This window comes from Chiroxiphia lanceolata, chromosome 12 (genome assembly GCF_009829145.1).
Source record: "Chiroxiphia lanceolata isolate bChiLan1 chromosome 12, bChiLan1.pri, whole genome shotgun sequence".
NCBI classification, from domain to species: domain Eukaryota; kingdom Metazoa; phylum Chordata; class Aves; order Passeriformes; family Pipridae; genus Chiroxiphia; species Chiroxiphia lanceolata.
Window position 1 is genome coordinate 10,105,853 of NC_045648.1, and position 19,264 is coordinate 10,125,116.

At 43.5% G+C, this 19,264-nt stretch overlaps 1 protein-coding gene across 4 annotated transcripts in view; it reads left to right on the forward strand.

Annotated features, from left to right (window-relative positions):
- The first annotated feature begins 4,207 nt into the window (after window positions 1-4,207).
- The window catches only part of HOMER2 (homer scaffold protein 2), a 58,011-nt gene continuing 42,954 nt past the window's right edge, over window positions 4,208-19,264 (forward strand). For 3 of the 4 annotated variants that reach the window (XM_032700206.1, XM_032700208.1, XM_032700209.1), the window contains exon 1: window positions 4,208-4,334. The gene's annotated coding sequence lies outside the window, so the exon portion shown is untranslated. Of the gene's footprint in view, window positions 4,335-11,632; window positions 11,659-19,264 lie in introns of those variants that run through there. The other variant, XM_032700207.1, reaches the window with a different exon arrangement.

Below are 19,264 nucleotides of genomic sequence, written 5' to 3' on the forward strand. Positions count from 1 at the left end.
TTATTTAATATTATTTTTGGTTAGCTGCATTTGTCTTCATTGAGAAAGCAGCATATACCACAGTGTGACAAGACAGCTCTTTGCATGTACAGAAACATCTGCTTTGAACTGGTACTTGAACATTTCACAGGACAACTCTTTAAAAGCGAGGTAGAAAACTGTGTGCACTTCTACGACTCCACTGAGATAGGTGCTTCCTGGCACTAGCAATTATACATATAAGAATAAACTGAAAGAATAATAAGAGAACATTCAACCTACTATTTTAAAGTTGATTGACAAAATGCTTTTAAATTAGTTTCTCCCCTTTTTCCTTTTAAAGATGCAGAAAGTAGTCCTATTATTTTGGCTTATTTCTGAAGGAGGCTGGAAAGAAAAACTTTTTTCTCTAGAATTATATGACTTGCTGGAGGACTTGTTGAAGGTCTCAAATTGTATTATGACTCTGACATTTTAATTGCAAGGACAAGGGTGTTGGTTTTTTTTTAAGTAAATAAATCTTTTGTGCTAATTGTTTATTTAGGTATCAGGTTAAGTTGGTTTTAACAACAAATATTGTAATCAGAGCATTTTGAACAGTCTGATTTAAAATCCTTTCTTTTCTCAGTTGCTCATCTTTAAATTTTATATCCAGTGATATTTATAATTACATTAGTTCTGCCATTTGGTCAGGAGATTTTGAAAACTAATTTTCTGGTTTAGATGTAAAAATCAACGAGTGCCCAAAGCTTTTTTTGGTTAACTCCTGATAACATTTAAAGCTAGAAATGGTTGGTTATTTGTCAAAGGGGGGAAAAAGGGAACGGCACAGTTCTGTTGGAGTAAAAAATGCAGATTTCACCAATTACATGGAAAAAGGAAGAAAATCACAGTATTGAATATTTCATTTAATACTATCTGGCCATGGGAAATAGAGAGAAGACTATCTTGAAGATAATAGTTGAAAAAGACTAAATGGCAGGTTTTCTGAATAAAATTATATCTAAATAAAATTGAGTGGCAAAAAGAAACAATAGTGAAAGCCAAACAAAAGGAGAGAACAGAAACACTGAGAGAGAGGAAGAGCCCAGTGAGCTCTTTGCTTTTCAGAATGCAGCGCTGGGTACATACTCCTGATTGTTAGATCAGCTTTCTGAAAAGAATATTCACCCTGTATCTAGGAATCAAAAAATTATAACTTTAGGAGGCCAGTGGGAATAGGAGAAATTTGCTCATCTAAAGAAGTAACATCCATTTACAGAGTGTGGATATTTTTATTGCTCAGCTTGAATCCTACCAAGGGATCCTGTGCTTCAGTATTTTGAGTCTTCCTAACTGTGCCACAGTAATAAGAGCACACTTGTGAATACTAAATGAGGACTGAATTACCGATCATGTACACATCCTGCATCTGAGCCAAATCGGAAATGAAATATCATGTCACATGTGAAAGCATAGGAACTGATTAATTCTGATAGCATATTTATAGTTCTCATTTACAGAGGGACTGAAAATACTTTAAACAACTGGAATGCTAAACTATACAACAATAAACGTAATCAATGGGCACTATACACAAATTAGGACTCTGATGGTCGAGAGGTTAAAGATGGAATTGTCTGTAGAGCAATTGCTTCATTTGATATTAATAATGTTAAATGGTTTACATGAGATCTGGGCCTTACTTAAATCCACAGCTCTTTTACCATTGACTTAAATTGAGGGCAGGGACTTCATCCTCTTTTTTGGCAGAGAAAAGGGGACAACAACAGTGTGCCACACTTCGGAAAGAGCAATATCTCATCCATTTGGAAGAATAGGTGGAATTTCAGGTGAAGGGAGTGCACTTACAGAAACCCAAATATGAGGAGAAAACTGGGTTAACTTGCTGTCTGCCAGGACCAAATGTCTCAGGGTACTTGAGAAATGGGACCATAATTGTATCTCTTCTAGAAGATGGTTGTACAAAGAGCATAAATGAAATGGGAAGGCCTTAGCAACAATGTACAAAATTTTGTATCATGTGAATTTCACAGCCAATTACGCTTCCATAAGCTTAAGCTTTATTTTATAATTGGGGATGAAAACACACTCTTGAATACAAGATTGGAAAAGATTAAAAAATTAGAAAATGCTAAGGCAACTGCAGTTCCAATTTCCAATTTTCATCTAACATGACACATATAATAAGTGTGTTATACCCATTTGATCCAATTCCATTAGATACTTGTAAGTCACATGCAGCACTGGTTCATAAAACACAGCTCTTGGATACTCACCAAAATGAGCTAATTAATCAGAGAGGACCAAGACATTCCTCTCTGATGAATGGAGTGTGTAATTTAACAAAATGAGGTAAATGGTTGTAAAAACAGTGAGATAAAATGCTCGAATTCATGGTGCGAATTTTTTCCACAAGATTGCTAGTCTGCTATTTTTTCCCTTCAGAGAATACTACCCTGCACTGTTTCTCCTAGAAGACAGGAATGGTCACATCAAAGCCATATTCAAGGATGCAGGCCATCATGAACACAGAAGGATTGTCACTTTTTCCGTGACTATCCCTGAGGAAAAGGAAACCTCACCTTCAGATGGCAGAACAGGACATGGGAAGTCTTTGACATCAGTGATTAGGTAAGGAGTTAAGTGTCCTTCAACATCAACATCCAAAGTGACCATCCTGACCATGGTAAAGGGAGCAGGTATGTTGGAGAGGTGTCATCCCACAAGCCTTTTGAAATGTCTATGTAATTCACCTTGCTCTTTTTTCCTCATGATATAAGACTTTATTTGAGTGTATGGGATTGAAGTTGCATTTTGGTGTTCCAGACATCGGGAAATAGGTGTCTGTCAGAGTGGGAGACAGTTTCATTGTCCCCTAGCAGGAAAGTTTTATGTGCTGGCTAAGTTTTCCATTGCAATTTCCCATGAGGTCCCCAGGTAATACTGAGGACAACCCAAGTTATTGCACACAAAGTAAAGCAAGTGAACATAAGTCTTTCCCACAATTTTTATGCTTTCTTGGAAAGAAAGGATAAATCTAAGTGAGATTTGAAAAAATGGATGAAAATAATCACTCTTGATGGCCGGGTATTAATTATAACTTTGTGTGGGTGAAGTTAAAATTCTCTCTTATGTGTGAATTGGGCATCTTTCTGCACGAAAGAATAAGTGTGTCTGTGTAGCACGGTCCCCAAACACCCAACGAGCAGGTCCGTGGCTCTGCTATGGATTTGTGTCCTGTGATTGCCGGTCAGATGTCAGTGTCACCCTCGTAGCTGGGCAAGCCATTACACAGCTCTTCCACACTAGTGCAATTTTTCCTTCCATGGACAGGAATCATCCCTCTCTTTATTTTCATTATACGGTTTTGTGACCGTATCTGGCACAGATTTGGGGCGGGGCTGCGGAGGGCAAAAGGAGAGTCAGTCGTCCCGATGGGATTCACCCCTCTGGGCAGAGCAGCAGGGTGCTGGCGGGGTGCGAGACCCAGACCTGGACTGTGGGTCTGGGTCTGCCAAGGCCAGCGCCCAAATGGGGCTGACACAGTGCCGTGACTTGCAGGCTCCGCACTCACGGCCCCCACGCCCCGCATCGCCCTGGGAACACGGACCTCGGAGCGTGAAACAGCCCGGGGAGGGCGTGACAGAGCGAAAGAATCGCCTGCCCGTATTTCACCAGGCATCCCTCGGCGTGGCATCCCCTCGGTCGGAAGGGCATCCCCGGACCCGCGTCGTGGCCGGGCCGCGGGGCGGGGGCCGCCTGCGGGGCGCTCCCGGTGCGGGACAGCCGGACCCGCACAGCCGGTCCGGGCGTGGGCTGACCCCTCTGGCCGCTGGGGTTCGACGGCTGCGGGCGGGGCCGACTGGGGACACCCCCCAACTTCACCCGAAGTTTTCTGGCTGCCCCGTCCCCCTCCGTCAGGTCGCGGCCCTCCAGCGCCGGCACCGGCGGGACGAGGCACCACAACCCCTCCCGCGGCTCCTCGCTGCCCGGCGGGCACAGCCCCGCACCGTCGGGGCGGGAGCGGAGGGGCCCCGGGGCGCGCCCACCGCCCATCCCCGCCCCGCCGCGCTCCGCCCGCCGCCCCCGCGCTGTGCCTGGCAGGGCGGCGGTGCCGCGGGAGCCGCTCGGTGCCGCCGCCGCCCGGGAGGGAGGTTATGTAAGGGGGGAGGGAGGCGGCGGCAGGAGGAGGAGCGGGAGGAGCAGGACGGGCTCGCTGCCGCCGTGCAGCCCGCAGCCAGCCGGGGCCGGGGCGGCCGCATGTGCGAAGTGGGGACGCGGCCGCCGCTGGCCGCCGAGCGCGGGGAGCCGCCCGGGGGTGCCGCCGCCGCCGAGAGGTGCCGAGACATGGGGTGAGTCCGCCGGGCCCCGGCCACGCGTGGGCACCGCGTCCCGCCCCGGCCCCGCCGCAGGTGCGCTCGGCGGCCGCGGAGCGTGGGAGAGCCCCGGGAGCGCTCCCCGGAACCGGCGTTTTATAACGTAATTAATCATTGACGCCCGCCCGGGAGCGGGCTCCTGCCCGAGCCGCCGGCGGAGGGAGAGCACCGCCGGCACGTTACCGGCGGCGAAATCCCCGCTGGAGGTGAGCGGGGAGGAGCTCGGGATGTCGCGGAACGGGGAGCTGGTCCGGGGACCGGGGGGGTCCGGTCCATCGCCGGGAAGCTGCGGGATGTGTAGCGAGTTCATTGTCAGATGCTTCACTCGCGCTGGTTCGGCGAGAGCTCTGGCTGCTGGAGGCACGCGATAAACTTGCCTGAATTGTGCCAGTTGTTCCCTAATTTGCGTAAATATTTTCCCCCTTGTTTATTTCTTTTTTTTTAACGTACCAGAAGTCTCTGATCACATGTGGTGGCCTCTTGGAGAATTCAGCTTGATCTTTCCAGAAATGAGCCCGGCATTTTTCCTATCCTCTAACTTGTATGAGGGGACAAAAGCTAAATGCTGGCATTAGGGCAGATTGTGAACTAAATATGTGGAAACAGAGGTTAAGGTTGTGCTTTTGACTTGAACTATATATAGATTTGAGATTCTCTCGACCAATATGTCTTGGAGGTTTCCAAACCCACACATTTCATTTAATTTCTTTTTATCCTATTATGTTTTCTCACACCTTTTCCTTGCCTCTCCTCACCCCCCTGTGGCAAGGAATCGTTCTCCAGTTTTGAGCTTACTCCTGCTACTTCCAACTATCCAAATTACCACTATAAATATGTTTATTTTGTCGAAGGATATAATTCGAGACTACGTGGATAAATAATGGATTAAAATGTCATGCATGTGTCTGAATTTGATACCCAGGAATACTGAATAGAAGTACAGGGGCAGAAGGAGAAATAAGATCTAAGTGAGCATCTCCCTGTGTTTCACTTAAGGATTACTAGGGGCTCATCTTCTTAATTATGTAAAGTTTCACTGGAAAATAAAAGAGAAACTGTCCTTGGGGTTGGAGAAAGATGCATCAAAACCTGTGTGGAGAAGCACTGCCTGCTTAGTCCAGGATGGTCAGAAACAGCCATCCATGGGAAACTTGCCTCTGTCACTCTATCTGGGTGTCTCTCAATGCAAATATTTTTGTTGTTGTCATTTTTAACCGTTTCCATACTGGTAGATCAGTTTAGCTGTGGCTTGGAGAGAATTGAGTGAAAGATTGCAGTGGTTCCCCCATCCCCTTCTGTCAGGCAGTTGTAGCTCTGGGCTCAGTGTGGTCCTGCTCTGCCTCTAGAGCTGTTCAGGCTGCGAAGGACTTGAAGACTTCTAAGAGCTCTGGTTGTGCTCCTGTCTGTGCTGCTCCATGTTAGGTCATGCAGACTTGTGCAGGGAGTAGGCACGTCCACCAGCCTGGTTCAATACCCTGATTTAATGTGTTTCACTTAAAGTAAGTTATTTCAGTCTTACCCTGGTGCTCGTGAGATCAAGCTCCCAGCATCATTCATTCCCTGGGTTTCAGCGTGGGTTGTACACACTCATACACTCTGTACAGAGTGCAGACGAGGTGTTTTTGAATATACGTTTTTTCAGTGTCTCACGTCGTTGTCTTGCCATTCACCTTTCTGATGCTGAGAACTTGGAAGTGTATTTGTGATAGCGTTGCTGCAGCTGTGGCTTAGCACACTTGACACAGGAGCAACCCCCCAGTTTCCCTTCTAGTTCCATCTCTGCTGGTAAATCCTTCACCTCTGCGTGCTCTAGCTTTTCCTTCTGTGAAATGGGCACCTCTATACTCACCTCTCTTTGTGAAGCAGGTTGTGGTCAGAGGACAAAGCTCAATCTTCCTTACTTGAAAGAATATATTTTGGCCCAGGAGTTCCAGTGGGATTTGCTTCCTGGGCACATTTTGGTGTCACATGTGGGGCATTTTCTCATAGAAATTGTGACAGCAACTTGATTCTTAGCTCTTAAAATAGTTACAATAACTTGATTCTTAGCTCTTAAAATATTTTTTCTTTTACTTTCCTCCTTTTTTTTTTTTTTCCTAGGGGTGACCATTGCTAATGATTCATTTAAATGCTGCCTATGGATTTGGCAGTGACTGATGGTGCTATGAAACCTGATATAGCTACTTGAGCTCAGCAAAGCAAAGCTATTTAAATGCTTATTAGCTGTGAACTGAGCTATTTAAACTGTTGGTTTAGTTCGACTTACTAGGCAGCAAGCTACTTTCAAGTTTTACAAAAGTAATTTACATGTTAAAAAAACCCTGATACCTGTAATACAGGGGATATGAAAACAACGTTCTAAAAAAGTGTCCAGGAAAAAAAAAAATCTGCTTCAGTGCCCATTAAAGTCAATGTGAAGGTTTCCTGCTGTCTGAAAACCATTGTATATTGGTCAAGCCACTGTTAAGGGTCTCACTGGACAAATGTTACTTTAAAGGGAACAAATATTTTCCTAATCTCCACTTTCTTCTGCCCAGCATATCTGATAGCTGCTGTTTACCTCAATAGTCTCAGAGCTTAAACTTTAGCTATTTGAAAACCAAGGTGTAACACATTTCCAGCTGTAGAAATCTGTCTGAAAATACCACCTGCCTTGTCTCTTGGTGTTGCAAGCTAAAGGCTATCACAGTCAAGAAAGTGGCTCTGATGTTAGTGAGCTGTACCTACTCATTTAATAGTTTGACCTCAATTTAAGCAGTCTAAGCTAATATACAGTTATAAAGATGCTTGAGGTTTAGGTCTTAGCTGATTTAAGGAGGTATTGGGTAGCGCTTCATCTGTGTTTAAATTCTTTCACTGTTTTCATTTCTGTAGTAACTTTGTATTTCCTTATCTCTCCATTACAAAATATTTCTTGTTATGAGGTGTGTGACAAGTATCCACTTTAGATTAGACCTGTAAATCACTTCACTTGTGCTGAAGCTGTTATTTATATTATCTGTTGGATTAAAACTCAATCAATGTAAATACCCTCTAGCAATAAAATTGAATGTTAGATATGTTTGATAAATCATATAAAATTTAAAATGAGGCCTCTGACTGTTAGAAATTATTGCAGAAAGCTGTACAACCATGTAGAAGTGTGTGCTTATACAGGTGATGAACTAGCTCACAGCACACATTTCTTTTGGCTAACATGAGATGGCTTCCCTCTGCTGCTTCTCATGGGCTAATGTGATAAATTAGTCCCCTCCAGCTGGGATCAGTCCATACCTCCCCAGGTGGGCTTTGAGGCCACTAGCAGGAAGGTGGGAAAAGATGAGTTTCCAAGCCTAGATCAAGCAATGAAGTAACCTCATCTTAGGGTGACTGGACTCTTGAACAAAACTGTTCTCCATGTAATATATTCATGGAAAGGTGCAATTGGGGGCTATATTACTGAGGGCATGTTTAATGTTTTTATTATGCAGTGACATTTAAGAGATAAGGAAAGTCTGCTTTGCACTCTCCCCTTTGCTGTCAGCAGTAGTAATGTCCATTGGCCAATACATGGCTTTATTTGGACAGTAAAAGGCATGATGACTGAGGGTGAGGGAAGAAGAAGGTGAAGGAAGCAGAAGATGTGATGAGGCTCATGTTATAGGAAGATGTTAATTTTGAAGGGTGTTCACTTTCCCGGTACCAGCAATACTTTAGAAACCATGGTGATAAGCTTTGCCTGAGAAGCTCCGTGGCAGGGAATAGTGTGTTGTAGAGGAAATTCACCTTGGCTTTCATCCAGCTCCTGCTGAAATCTGTGAGAGTCTTGCACCAGCTCTCTTCAAAGTTTGGCCAGCCCATCTGTCTGTGAGGAAAGGAGGCATCCTGGGACCCTGGGAGTGGCACCTGCCTCTCACTGCAGTCCGGGGTCCCTCAAAGCAGCGCTGGGATGAGCATATGCCCAAACACAGCTGAGGTGGTACTGTGAGCTCAGGGGCTCTTTTTTTGAGATTTTAAGGTCAGCAGCTTCAGTTCAGTTCCTAGCATAGCTTGGGGGGGCAGATTATATCAGACATCATCCAACTGGTGTTCGTGTTGGTGTTGTTCAAGGAAAGGGACTGAGATCTGATAGATGCTGAAGCTGTTTATCTCATGTTTTTTGAAGCAGCTGGCTGGGGGTGCTTGATTCTTCACATCCTTGGCTCCTTATGTAGGTATTCCCATTTTACAGAGTAAATATAAACAACTGCTGTTCTGATTTGGAGGTTTTGGCATCTCTGTGTACAGATACAGATGTCTGTACAAAATCCAGTGGAAAAGTCAGGTCCAGAGAACTCTAGTTCTGGAGCAGTATGTTTGGTTCACTGAAATGCATGGAAAGCTCCATTGACCTCAACAGTGTACAGTCCCTTATTTAGGTTGTTTATGTGTATTTAAATAAGTTAGAGAGGCAGGGAGCTTGGTGGGGTGGGTAGAGGAAAAAAAAGAACCAAATAGCTAGATCCCTTATGACTTGTGTGTGCTCAGAGTTTTGGTGTGGTTGCATTCAAGTGAGGAACAAACCTCTGGTAGAGTTTCACCCAAGAGACATTGTCTCCTCTCACAATTATGTGAGGAGTTCATAGCAGTGCAGGACAGATGCACGTAACTGAATTAGGCAAAAATCTGTGTGAATAAGCTCTGAGTAAAACATGGTATGGGAGAAATTAAGGAATAAGCTAATAAAAGAGTAGCAGAAAGAAATGATGGAGGAATGACTGACATGAAAGTAGATTATACTGACAGTAGATTATAAAAATATTGTAGGGTCTGCTAGAGATAAGTTTAGCAAATGACAATAGGAAAAATCTGCCAGTACCACAACTAGTTTGAGTTCTGTGCTGCAAATTTCTCCATTTGCTCATATACAGTATGCTGTAGAGAGTGAACACGAAGGAAACTCAGTGCTAAGAGAGTCATCACACTCAAGTTGCTTTCAGCTGCTAACTTAATTAATTACCACTGTTAATTTGATTATCACTTGAGAAAAAATTTATAAATAAAATATTCTCCACGAAGTTGAGATGTCCCTCAAGCCCTTCTTCCTATTTGAAAAGAGAATGGTCTCCTGATAACAAGGGCATCATTTGAAATGTTAAAAAGAATTATTCGATGTTCAGTTCCTTTAAACTGAAAGTTTTTTAACTGATCCAAGATCTGACCAAGTGTCTTAAACTGTTCTTTCAAACATATTCCCAGCGTGACTGAAACAGGCAGAGAAGGGGCAGTGAGTTTGCCGAGAACCCAAGAGCAAGGGCATCAGCCTGGTTTTACATCTAGATTTCCTGCAGTGCTGTGTATTCATTTTATTCATTCATTTGGCTCTATTATTGTGGTGCCTAAGATAAATAGCCTCACCATGAACATACACTTAAGGACACACAAGAATTTGAATCAGCTGTTGGTTTTCCTGTTGACTTTGTGATAGGGTGTGTGCAGAGTGGGAAGGTCCTCGCTCCTGAAGGCTGTTACATGTTCAAATCTCTGTCAGCTTTCACCTTGAATGCTGTCTATCGCCTTTGTGCACTTTGTGCACCGCAATACAGCATGTGACTTGTTTATAGTGTGATTTGGCCATATCTCTTTAGGATGTTAATGTGCTCAGGGAACGTATTTCAACTATGTTTCTCTGATAATTCAGCAGCACACTGTAAATAGCTGACCATCCTGTTATTAAACCTCAGAATGTGACAAGGGCACTGCCTTCAAGCAAAGAGGAGAAGTGTGTTTAAGCTTGAGCATTAAAGAAGCACTTTTAACGGCAAGAGCAATTAGGCAGGGAACAGACAATTAGTATTGGGGAAGGTTGCTGCTGGGCCACAGCCACACATCACCCAGCACAGGTTAGGGACGGTTTGAGTAGGGATTGTGTAATACATACTCATGCAAAATGTACAAGATGAGATTGGCTGATGCAGTTGATCTCTGATTATATTTTTGGTGACACATCCTAGCTGCTCTCTGCCTGTTTGCAAAAGAAATCTGCCCGCTGCTGCCGGTTTGGATGCTCTGTGCTTAGCTCATGTGTGACACGAGTAGCTGGCTGCTTACTCCTCTTTGACGTAGCAACTATTAGAGGCTATTGGATCCTCTTGCATCACTCTGAATTGCTTCGTAAAGGGAATTTTGCCACTGGGGTCAGGATTAAAATGAAGATAATATTTTAAATAATTGATGGTCGAGGTGTTTTAGGATTTGTTTTTAAAAAAATGGATGTTGCTGGCTGACATCAGCAAGTGGGACAGCCTGCTTAGTGACTCATAGGGGAGCAGGAGGCTCTGCTGTGTAGGTGTTCTAGGATTTGTGGGCTTCATGTTGAAGGCTGGCAAGACTGGGAGCTTTAGCTGCAAAACAGCAGTGGCTTCATCGTGGAGAAAGAGCGAGCAGATCTGAGACAGGGGAAAGAGGGAAAAGGGGGCCTGGTGACAGAGGTGTGAGCAGTAGTGTGTGCTGGTTACTGTGCAAAGCCTGTTCCCCTCAGTGGCATTGCATCCTCCTTTCCTGCCTCCTCCACTCACTGATCTGATTTTATTTATTTGACGTGACTTATCAAAATGCAAGATTGTAAGAATTCCTGAAGGGACAAACTGTTTCCTTTCCATCTGGAAGTTTCACTGCAGCCTACAGGATTTAGAAGCTTGAACCCTGCTGCAATTCAAAAAGAAATTTTCTGTAGAAGTTGCACTTTTCTGCCTACGCATCAAGAGGCCAGGGAGAGCCCTCCACAGCTGCCAGCGTTGTTCCCTGTTAGCATTTTCATTATAATAATAATAATAATCCTACAACTGTATTCTTATCAGGCAACGTTTAGTACCTCAGTACAGCAAGATAGCAAAGGCCTCTGTGGAATATGTTTAAAAATATGTAACCAGCTTGTACTGAGTTGCTTCTGCTTGTACTGAAGATCCCTCCTTGTGGACTGTGTAATAATGTTGTACATGTACTTACTGAATAAATACTTGTTGTTTGCCTCTGCTTAACACTTTGCAGTAGATTCTCCTCAGATACGGAACTACTGTATTTTTGGGCGGGGGGTGGAAATACAAAATTTTAATTTTGCGTGGTGTTGAACGGAAATGTTAATTTTATATGTGGAGGTGTGACCATCTTTTTTTCAGTATTCATTACTTACTGTTTCACTCCTGGAAGCGGTACAGGTAGTGCAGCCGGAGCTGGGGAGTATTGAGCAACACTTTGCTTTTGAAAACGTGGTACTTCAAGATGCATAGTCTCCCCTCATATTAATTGCATTGCAGTGACTGACTCAAGTTCTTCGCTGTTGGTGAGTTGCTCTGCAGTCTGTAACAGCAACACTTTGTTGTCTTTGTCTCATTCCCTGCTTTTATCAGGCTTTTGTATTCCAGCTTCCCACTATGAATCTGTTGCACACATCTAAAATGTCTTCCTGCAGTTGTTTAAGTGGGAACATGTGATCCGTTTTGTGATGTTGAAAATTGTCAATAAGAGCATTTGAAAAAAGCTGGAGAAGTTCTTTGAAATGAGAAGTGTAAAATGTCCCCAGCCCAGCTCTCAGGCTGTGCTGGGGTGCTGAGCAGCTTGGAGGGTGCGTGGGAAATGTGGGGAGAGTCTGACACCTTATTAGCATTTATTTTGGAAATGGTAATGTGTAAAGAAGAGTCAGGATATCTGTTCTGGTGGGTAGTTCAGACAGTGGGACAAACTCTCTGGCAGCAATGTAGTTGTCCCCATGTTGCCCACAGCCCCAAGTCCTACAAATCATGTAGATAAAATTTTTGTATGAATTGCAGATGTAAAACTTGCTCCATGCCTCAAAGTGGGACATTTGGCTTGCAGAGAGGTGATGACAATTGCCCTTGGAGGGTCCTACCTTTTGGGATAGAGCAGTTTTCTGGCATGCAGGATGATCTGATGCCAATCCTGAAGGGGATGTCGTCAGTCCCTATTAACTTACTTTCTCCCAGAGCTGTCGGCTTGGATTATTCTACTGTGTCTCCATAAGCACACTTCCACTATGTTCATGTCTTGACTTGCAAGTCGGATTTCTCAACTTGAGAGCTACAAGCTGGTCAATTTAATCTCATTCCACCTTTATGCAAAGGAGAGGTCTAGTCACTTTACCCTCTCTCTTAAACACCTATTTAACATATGTGCACTTTCCTTTTTTCACGAAGTGGGAAAACCCCCGCAAATCTGATTTTTTTTTTTTCTTTTTGGTCTTATGATGAGTCTGTACATGGTGTGGCCTGTACATAGGTGTACCTATGCACTGCCCCTCCAGGTAAAGCCCTTACTTCTTAGACCCTCATGTAATCCAATCCCCTGATAGCCCCAAAGCTGAAATACTCCTCCCTGACCTGCCAGGAGGTTTCTACCCAGACAGGACAGTGCCACAGTGCTCGTGGGCACGATGCACTTCAAGGGCCCAAGTGCTGCCCTTGGGTATTCAAGAAGGAGATAAAAGTATCTTTGGACTCTGTTCATGTACATATAAAATTCAGTGATTGTCATAGTAATCCTCTCTCCTCCAGCTGGGATAGGGAGAAATTTATTCTTTTTTGAAATAATAAAGGAGATTCAGTTGCCTAAAACTTAACAGCACACAGGTGAATGAGAGCTCTCTGTTTTCATGATTATTTTTTTTGACAGCTGTTTGTTGCTTATGTAGTCCAGTACAGGAGGTAGCTAATTTGAAGTTGCCTGTTGTTTATAGTGGTTATAAACTTGTATTTAAAGTATCTTCTAAAAATGCTCATTCATAAAAATCAGTCAAATTTGGTTTATGGTCCTTTTCAAGAAGAAAAGAAACTGGCTTGACTGAGAACAGGGATCTGTCACTTCACTACACCCACCCAAATTCAAGGGAGTTGAATTAAAAGCTTGAGTGTCTAATCTCAGTTACAATGAAATACAAAAAACTGTGGAGCAAGGACCAGATCCCACGCTCCAGAGAGGGAGTTTTGGTTTGGAAGTTATTTGGGGTAGACAGGGAGGCTGCTCATCTCCTCCCAGGCAGATCCGGAAGTGTGTATGTGTCCCTGCTTCCTTGGGGAACTTCCCTTTCCCCTCTGTGTCTCTTTCACCTTCCTCTGTGCTTTGGAGCGGGGAAATGGCTGTTTGTGCACAATGTGAAATTCCACTTTGTCTTTTGAGAGATCTGAAGGACAAATAATGTCTTTAAAGTTTCTGTGTGATCCTCAAAGACATTCCCCAGACAGAAAGTTCTGAGCATCTGTTTTCTGAGACCTTCAAAACTGCATATTATGGAAGATGCATCATCTTTCAAGGACGTAATCACGTGCAGTCTGATACTCCCAAGCAATCTCTTTGCCCTGTTTAGACTTTTCTGGGGAGAAAGGCTGTGGTTTTTGCAGAGGGCTGTAGGGACAGCTTCCTTCATCACCTCAACCGAAGCCTGAGGTAAACACCTCTCCTGTGGTTGTGGTTACCTGCTTTTCCCTCTACAGGGAAGGTCTGTTCTGAATTTTTCAGCCTCAAAGTAATTATCCTGCGTATGTATTGTTCAGATCTTCCCAAGAACTTTTTCTCCATTGAGTTAGAAATTAGCATTTCAAATTCTATGGGGGAGAAGTTGCCAAAGTTTTTATATTTTAAGCTTAGAATTTGGAATGGAATCAAAATATCTAATCCACTTTGCATTCCCTGCTTGGTCTTTCCTCCCTGCCTTATGAATTGGCATCCTTGTCCTTAGGAGGGAGGGCAATATTGTGCAACTCTGTACAGCTTCTCTTGTTAAAATATCAAGGTAATGTTGCCCTGATTTGCAACACTCTTTCCAATAACTGTTGAATTAGCACAAGTGAATGAGGTTGTACCGGAAAGAGATTAGGCTTGTCAACTGCAATACAGGATGACCTCTGAATTATTGGCCAGAAGAGAAAATAGACACACAACTGCTGGGAACGATTTGGGATGGTTCAGTGCTATCTGTTATTCCATAAAAGAACAGCTGATTTCCATGAGTTAACAGGTTGATCCAAACTTTGCACCTTGCAGTTAAGTTACTTTTCCTCCCTTTCTTTTCTTTTTCCATCTCCTTTTGGCACTTCTTCTTCCCCTGCGGTGACATTGGAGCTGCTGCTGCTGCCTGGGGGGAGGACAGCCTGGCTGGTGCCCAGGGTGGCAGCAGCTCCAAGCCTGGGTCAAAGTGTTGGCTTGGAGGCACATGGAAAAACACAGGGCAAGTCTGGGTTGTCTAGGGAGAAGTGGGCCACCAAAATGCTCTTTTGCTGTGTTTAGGGAGAAAACTGTGTTTAGGGAGTCCTGTAATAGAGACCTTACAAATCAAATCGATTTAATTCCTAGTGTGCTAAAGTGTGAATGTGCGAAAAGCATAGTAAGAATTTCTCACCAGTTGGCACCTTATCCTCAGTGGCTGAGCAAGTACTCGATCCATTCTGCATACCAACACCAGGCACTAATTTTAGATCACAGGGACTACGAAGAGTGCAATTTCTATCTCTTGACTTGCTGTATTTTACTTATGGCAAGTAGGGGAAACTGGTGCATGAACTTTCTCCTCCAGCAAGGGAGGTGGCTGTTTCCACTACCAAGAACTTACCTACCATGAGCATACATGCAAAACAAATTACTGCAGAATATAAAACATTATTTTTAATCCTACTTTAAAACAAATAAATGTTCAGAATTTTGTTCTGAGAATGAAGCAAAAAAATAATTTAAATTGTGTAATGTAGGTTGTTATTCTAGCATAAACATCTCTCTAGCATTTGAGCTCACTTTACTCACATTTGTTTAGTATAAATAAGCAGTAACTCAGATCAGAAGAGGATTATGTCTCCTGCATGTATTGTCCCATTGTTAGAAGGGTGAATTCACTGCTGCATGTATCTCATAAAAAGTTCAAAGCCCCACAGCAAAAGTATCAGTAAAGGATGCAGTCATAAGCATTTTGTGTTGTCTTTGGGATGTGTGTCAGCGTGATGTGCTTTACTTGCATTTGGTAAACATGCTGAGCTACCAGCTTTGTGCTGAAGGAGCACTGCAGAACTTAGCAATGGCTCACATAGTTGTCAGTGAGCAGGGTGAGCCTCTTGTCACTGTCCCTCTGGTTTGATTTGTTTTACAGGGTTGCTGGGGCGTAGTTCTGTCCCCTCCCAGCTAATTCCTCTTTTGGGAGCAGACGTGGGGATAACTAAATGTATATAGTGCATGTATAGTCATACAGTGGTTTGAGTTGGAAGGGACTTTGAAGATCATCTAGTTCCAACTTTGTCATGGGCAGGGACACCTTCCACTAGACCAGGTTGCTCAAAGCCCCATCCAACCTGGCCTTGAACACTTCCAGGGATGGGGCAGCCACAGTCTCTCTAGGTAACCTGTTCACTGCCTCATCACCATCACAGGAAAGAATTTCTTCCTATTATCTAATCTAAAGCTACCTCTTTCAGCATTTAGTCATTAATCCTTGTTCTATCACTAGATGTCCATGTAAAAAGTTGCTCTGCAGCTCTCTTGTAGTCTCATTAGGTACTGGAAGGCAGAAAATCCCAACTCTTTCAGCCTGTCTCCATATGAGAGGTGCTCCAGCCCACTGATCGTAGCCTCCTCTGGACTCATTCCAACAGCTCCACATCCTGCCTCTGTTGGGTCCCCAGACCAGGATGCAATACTCCAGGTGGGGTCTCACAAGAGCAGAGTAGAGGGGGAGAATCATCTCCCTTGACCTCTTGGTCACACTTCTTGGGATGCAGCCCAGGATACGACTGGCTTTTTGGGTGCACATTGCTTGGTCAGTCCTAGTCCAGAGACCCTGTGTTCAGTTCCTCCAGTGTATTTCCGTTTTCTTTTCAACCAGAGAGAAGAAAATGAATGAGAAAAAAATACCAGGAAAAGAAAATGTTTGTATCAGTGCTGCCAGCTGACAGGGCAACCGGCGTATCAAGCAGCAGATAGTGGCAACTAAATAAGGGCAAGAAGAGCAGAAGAGCTAAAATGAGTCCTGCAGTCCCCTGGTGCTCACACAGGCTCTGAGCTCCAGCTGAGGACCCAGCACACAGCCAGTTTCATCAATAACTGCGATACCCGCAGGCCCTGGAGCCTGCATGGAACGGGAATCCTGGGAGAGAGCCCAGCCCCAGCGTGCCAGCCCATCCAAGCCCATTGTTTTTATCCCAGTTCATGGAAAAATTATTTCAGATCATCTCATCATTTCAAACATTTTGTTAAGTGTTAATATACTTTCAGCTCAGTGGAAATAATCACCATATGGCTGTAAGATTTGCCATCTGTCCAGAGATGCTGGAATACAATTAGTCCATGTAGTCCATTTATCAATCTATAAGTGACAATATTCACAGTCCTGGCAACTTCGGCTGCTGACAGAATCAGCACTTGCATAGGGCCTACCTGTCTGCCCTTATTACATCAATATATAAATGAGATGGAAAAAATCCCATCATTCAGCTGTGTCCTTCACCCTTGACACAAAGAAAAAAGTCTATATTGGTGTAAATGAGACTGAGGAAATGGTATGCCTGAATTTTTGTAGCACTAATTGGATTTCTTTATGTCTGACAGACCTTAATTTGATAAGGAAAAGACAGATTTACTTGCAGTTGTTCAATCAAGAGATACCAGCAGGACAGAGTGTGTCACAGGGGAAAAAAATACCGTGTCCTCTCCTGTTGTATTCATTTCCAAGGCACAAAAAGCTAAATATTACAAACACAAGGAATGTCATCATTTGCATCATACAGGTAAGAATTTATTTTCAAGGTTTCTTATTTGACATCAGAAAAGCAAGAAGCTGGCTTTTCAGAAGAATGAATAATTTTTTTTAAGAAAAGGTCAAGGCCTTTTCATTTTAAAGCTCCTAATGATCTGACAGTATAAAGTTCTGACTTTTGACTACTCCTGCCAATCTCGCCCCGGCAGGCGTGGCCCCTCAGAACTGCCATATCCTTAAAACTGAAGTTAGATTTGGAATATCCAGAAAATAACTTGAACTTCTTATTAGGTTTTATTTATTACCCAAACTCATCTTGCATAATAAGTTTATAATAGGAATGTGTGCTATGTCTTGTTTATTCTACAAATTTTCAGCCAGCCCACACTAGTTTTTGAGATCCTGCTGACAGGAGAATGTAATTTTTTTTGGCATATTTGCATTATAACACGTAGTTATGGAACCTGCATAGCATGAAAAGTGGTGATACTTGAAATGAAATCCTTCCATAGCCCACACCTCATATAACCTGTACCTCATGTAACACGCAAAGTTGGAGGCATTGACATGCAGAAATCAGAAGTGCCAAGGGAGCAGGACTGCAGGGATCAGAAATAGTTGGCTATTGAGGTTCAGGAACTTCTGGGATAAGTTTCTCCCAATATTACCTGCAAATATGCACAGTTTGCAGTGTTAGCAAACTGTAGGGGTTTGGGTTTGTGGGTTTTGTGGCAAGGGAAGTGGTGTTTGTTTTGTAGATACTGTGTTTCTCATGAATAACCTGTTGGTTATGCTTTTCAAATTAGTAGTTTTTCTCTCTGAAACTCAGGAGATTACCACAGTATCGTTGCTTTTGCGCTAAGGCTGCTGACAGCTTTTTATACCGACAAATAATGTACATATCTGAGATCTGTACTGTAAATCTGATTGTAACAGATGGTGTTATATTTTTAAAGATCAAAGTGAATAATGTTAGCTTCTAAATGTTTGAAATTTCCTTTGTGGTTTTAACTGGAAGCAGAAGAAATGTGTCATTCCATTATTTTACTGGCTGCTAGGAGATACATGAGTTTCAAAAACTGCGTCCCCCAGTTCCAGAGAGAGGTACTGCCTGTGTGTTAGCAGCAACCAACACACTCTGGTTTTTGATTCTGTTAGTCTATTAAAATCACCAGAAAATTGAAATCTGCTTCTTTTCAGACAGTCTAATTTAAACTGCATTGAGTGGGGAGTGAGGCTGGCTGTAGCCATGCTTGTGTCCAGCACCTTGCCCTTGTCTGACTGCAGCTGTGGGGTTCCTGGCTGTGAGCACAAGGGCTGTGCTTGCACTGAACCTCTCTTTGCTGTTTTTCATACACTATCTTTGGTGCTTTTGACTAGCTTTGGTAATTTTTGTCTTCTAGACAGCTTACTCTGGTAGCATCAAATCAATTTAAACATGGCAGTGCTGTTGCTGTTGCCAGCCTGGTGCTGTTCTCAGCGCAGGCGAGTTGATACATGCACTGAAAACCCCACGTGGACATTGGATTGCATTTTTCTAATCTCTTACAGAGCAAATTGCTTATCCTTTAATTGCTTTTAATTTTTACATCCTTAAGTTTCATTAAAGACGTGCAGCCTTGTATTAAGCCATCTGTTTGCACCCCTTTTCTTGAAGACTAACGAAGCACTCAGTCCTGAGTGTGTTATTAGCCCAGGTGTTCTGGTGGCAGCATGTCCCAGCACAGGGCACTTGCCTTGCCCTGCCTGTGCTCCAGCACGTGCTGGTGGCCATCAGGACCAGCAAAGCCCTATCGTTTGCTTCTGACATTATGGCTGGTAGAATTCCTTATTTGATCCTTCAGGCAGTAGATCAAAAAGAGTTATACAACTTGTTCTTTAAACTGAACTGATTGGCTTTTTTTTTTTTTTCCCTAGTGTAAGTGGAAGAAAAGCCTCAGGGGAGAGCATTTGAATAGGGCATGGGAAAGCATATCGATAATTACATGCATGGATTAGTGCACAAAAGTACTCCCCTCCAAGGATCTGCTTAGTGCTGTGGCGTTTGAAATAATGGAGTCTTTAATCATATTATTTTGCAATAGTGAGGCTTTGATTATGCCACTGATTGAAATCAAGTTTTCAGATTGCTTTGTGCAAAGATAACCTCATCAGCCATGCAAATTCCTGTAGCATGGAGGCTGGGGGAGAAAAAGTCCCA